Source organism: Lactuca virosa, chromosome 1, assembly GCF_052849685.1.
Source record: "Lactuca virosa cultivar CGN04683 chromosome 1, Lactuca_virosa_CGN04683_v6, whole genome shotgun sequence".
NCBI lineage: Eukaryota > Viridiplantae > Streptophyta > Magnoliopsida > Asterales > Asteraceae > Lactuca > Lactuca virosa.
In genome coordinates this window covers 209,973,076-209,976,784 of record NC_136426.1, presented here as the reverse complement: position 1 = coordinate 209,976,784, position 3,709 = coordinate 209,973,076, and the positions used below count along the sequence as shown (strand labels likewise).

At 31.7% G+C, this 3,709-nt stretch overlaps 1 long non-coding RNA gene across 5 annotated transcripts; it reads right to left on the bottom strand.

Annotated features, from left to right (window-relative positions):
• Positions 1-393: 393 nt before the first annotated feature.
• On the bottom strand, positions 394-3,481 carry LOC145164401 (uncharacterized). Of its 5 annotated transcripts, none has more exons than XR_013739818.1 (5): positions 3,122-3,481; positions 2,306-2,380; positions 1,160-1,256; positions 638-1,063; positions 394-557 (listed from the first exon to the last, which is right to left on the bottom strand). It is a non-coding gene; the product is annotated as an uncharacterized LOC145164401 (long non-coding RNA). The 5 variants fall into 5 exon arrangements; XR_013739821.1 differs by having other exon boundaries at positions 1,183-1,256; XR_013739819.1 differs by having other exon boundaries at positions 1,160-1,251.
• Between the last annotated feature and the right edge of the window lie 228 nt (positions 3,482-3,709).

The window sequence follows — 3,709 nt, the reverse complement described above, 5'->3', positions numbered from 1 at the left end:
GCCACACGATTAACAAACCAACACACGGGTCACCGCTACACAACTACCATCCCTACTCACAAAGTGTAATTTATGATAGCTCACTGCATTCCGTGATTTTATCCAACCATTGGGATGAGAAGCTCACTGCTCCTCACTGTCCCTGCCATCACCCAACCACAAACATGAAGACTCCCAACCAACATCCGATGGGCCTAAAGACACACTGTCATCATCTTACTGACCTATAAGGACCTAGTCAACATCCTAGTATCCACTTTCTAAAGTATAGGAGACATACCATTCTGAAACACGCACTCTTCGACAATCCAACTACCACCAACACAACGTTAGATGAAACATGACCGCACACAATCAAGAAGCACAATAGATGTAACATTCTAAAAATCACAATAAATTTTAACTTTTCAAAATCATCCATTAACCATAAAGTTCCTACAAATCAAACCATTGTTTCAAAAGTATTAATCAAAATCATAGTATCCAAAGAACCAATGTCATAAAAACAGAAAATGTGCATGATCATGTCTTCGCTTTCCCACGATCCTCTGAAGTACCTGAAATAATAAACTAAAACTGTAATCCAAAGTTTAGTAAGTTCCCCCAAACTACCATCACACAACACATCAAACAATACCATGAAAATATGAGCCTTCAGCTTGACTAGAGTGCCTTGCAGGGCCTACAGCCTATATGGACTGCCCTACGGGCCTTCGCCATGATTGGACTGCCTTGCAGGGCCTACAGCCTATCCGGACCGCCCAGGGTATCTTGGCCTTCAGCGCAAAGTAGGACCGCCTCAACCCAATCACACTATGTCGACATATATATATATATATATATATATATATATATATATATATATATATATATATATATATATATATATTCCTAATAAAAGACTCCCTAAACCGCCACATGTCACCATTTTAATCTGCCATCTTGCCACGTGTCAATTCCACAGCTAGGTTTTGCCTGCTTTTCCCGCCCATTCCTTGCAGTCAAAACTCGAAATCTTCAGTTCCTACTAATCAGCAAATTAGTTTTAATGCTCCATTATTACCTGCATTTAAAACATTGTAATTACGTTTTAATTTTCTAAATACATTAAGAATAAATATATGATATCCCCCTAAATCAGCTACTGATATATCACTACCTTATCTTATACCAAATATATACCTCCAATCGATAATTTTTCTTTATTGGCGTCTTTAGAGCTTTCAATCGATAATTTTTCATCTCTGCAAACTACCCTTTGCATTCACACATTTTAATCCATCCGGTTAGTATAAAACAAATAATTGTTCATTGATTTCTGTTTATGTGCTCTATATTCTGTTGTTTATTTATATTTCTTTCTTCTTCTCCTTCTGATATGATTCTGATGTACCATCCTCTAAACATGTATATGGTAAAGGAAGCACAAACACACACATAGACATATACAGTTACCATAAGCATTTTGATTACGCTTTTTTTGTCAAATCATTCATTTTATTTTATCTAAAATACATTGTGAAAAAAGACTGTCGCAAGTATGTGGTGTGTGGATGTGTGTTTTGAAAGTAAATAGAAATATTGATTAAAAAAAGGAATATATCATATAGCATAAATCTGGTTATTCCAAATTGAAATCTACAATCAAAGTATGAAAAGTTAGTCAAAGTGCTAAACACAAAAATTGGTAAAACAATAATTTTCTTAAAGTGTGTGGCAAATTTCGATTTTCATAATGAGGTAATAGATTAAAGAAGGGCATATAAGTAATTATACTCTACTTTGACAATAAGTTTTGATGTGTTTATAAGTGTTCTGGTATAATTATTGTTGATTAAATTGGCATAAAATTTTTATACTTGCTGCACCAAAAGTTACTTTAATAATTGTCGTTTATATGTTGTGTTAAAATAAAGTGTATTTTTTTCTTTTTTTTCTCTAGGCCTATATATGTAGTTTTATTGTACATTTACTGTTAAAGGGACGATTCCTATAAATTTCACTTGAAGCGGGACCATTCCTACGAATTTACTGTAATATGGACCATTTCTACAAATACTAATAAACAAGGCCAATATATGTAATTTTAATGTATCTATATGTAAGAAATAGCAATGTACTTTTGTTTGTTTGACAATTTATAATATTGTTTGTGTGATTTTAACCTCTTTAAAAAAATATAAAAAGGAAACTGATGATTGTAAAGGGTGCACCAACGTTTTTATTATTATTGTATCTGATGATTTATGTTATCAAATATGAAAGTAATTGCTTGGATTACTTATAACAAGGTGTGGATGCTTACTTAAAAGTTTGGAGCATGTCTTGCATCTATGCAATCGTCTGTGAATATTATGCCAACAGCCAACCAATGTGAGACCTGCATATGAAAATATAAGTCAAAATTTGTTTTTTTTCTTAATGATTATTAAAAAGATGAATAAATGTGATTTACTTAACCATCCTTACACTTTTTATGTTCGCTCTTACTAACATTTTACTTTATTCTTTTAATATATAGTTTGTTAATTCTGATTCTTTAATGTTGGACCGTTACTAACTATAACATTGTACTTTGAATAGTAAAATGCTATACTAGGCTGCCTTAAAGGATGTTTAAGACAATTTTGGTTGTTAATTTCAATGAATATTTATATTTTCATATTTTTATTAGCTAATGAATTTATAGTTTCAAATATTTACTTCCTATGGAATGTTATGCATTATGATATTTTCAAACTATAACATTATCTTTCATTTTTAAATAGCGGCCATCAAGTTCATGAACAAGGGGACGAAATTAATTTCAAAACTGAAGTATGATTTAGGTTGAGATTTTAAAAGGAAACAAAAATGCATAGTTAAACCGGAATAACTCTTATTAACATATTTTTTGCCCAGATTTTGACAACCAAAAAATCTCATAGGAACAACAATTTACAAAGAAAGTCGAATTGAAATGCCAGTTTCATGGGTGCTAATAGATACGAGAAAAATGTTTAATGACTAACTAAAATTTATGAAAATCGTTATTTGATTTTTGTGTAGGATATTGAAAATTTTGAAAAATCTATAAGTATCTCTACGAACTCAAAACTCTCAATCCTAAAAACCTAAATACCTTTTTGTTAGATTCGTTGCTATTCATCAAATTCTTTCCGTTGTCAAATCGTATCTCTGATTTTTGACCTTTTTATTCACCCCGCAGCCTCTTGGTGAGTCGTTGATTCCACGACCGGCCGCCGTCGACCATTGCTACCCTGTACATCTCCATCGGGCGTTGTTGTCGTCTTCTTCGTCGGCTGTAGACCTGTAGGCTTTTGTATGTCAAGGCTCGGCTTATTCGTTGCTCTTCAACATCACAACTTAATTATCAGGAGTATCGTTTATATTTTCACTTCAAAATATCGTCTACTGATTCAATTGATTGTATGTGTTCTTCAATATAGGGTGTGTTTTAGGTGTACCATTAGCCAACAAAAGAAAATGATGTAAAAACTTTCTGTGTATCTACATTATTTGTATGCATATGAAAGACAAATACAATGTATTTTCTTTTTTAATATTAATTCGTTTATGTCAAATTAAATGTAGATTTTTATATAAGGACTATTTGTATATGTTTTTTTTAAAATTGATTTGATTATGATTTTTAATGACTACAACTTTATATAAAAATTACTACATATATGTTATGTAGTAGGTATTG